The sequence below is a fragment of the Seriola lalandi genome, unplaced genomic scaffold, assembly GCF_002814215.2.
Source record: "Seriola lalandi dorsalis isolate HSWRI2012SDOR001 ecotype SW California unplaced genomic scaffold, Sedor1 jcf7180002054986, whole genome shotgun sequence".
Taxonomy (NCBI): domain Eukaryota; kingdom Metazoa; phylum Chordata; class Actinopteri; order Carangiformes; family Carangidae; genus Seriola; species Seriola lalandi.
In genome coordinates, this window is record NW_019525535.1 from 6,541 (window position 1) to 6,930 (window position 390).

Consider the following 390-nt stretch of genomic DNA (forward strand, 5'->3'; position numbering starts at 1 on the left):
AGGAAAATCAGGATTCTAGCATTGCAAAGCAGCAGCTTGGAAATAGCGTGGAAGCTAACATGTAGCATCAATGGGCCACGTTTCAGTCACTGTTTCAAACTTTCCGTTGTCTTAGAACAGAAACAGAAAAACATGTAAGTGAGAACCGCCACATTGTTAATTCAGCTGTGTTAAAATACTGTACATGTGAGCACAGAGAGGAGGAGGGAAGCAAACAGACAAGAGTTGAAACTGGCCGACACGAGGCTGAATGTATATATGATTCAATGATGTCAGTTGTTTACAGCGGCTCCATAACAGTTTTATACTAAGTCCTGAATTTCACACATTAATCATATGTGGTCCAGGCATAGACTAGGTCTTGACTTAGTCTTGTTAATTTTTAACTGT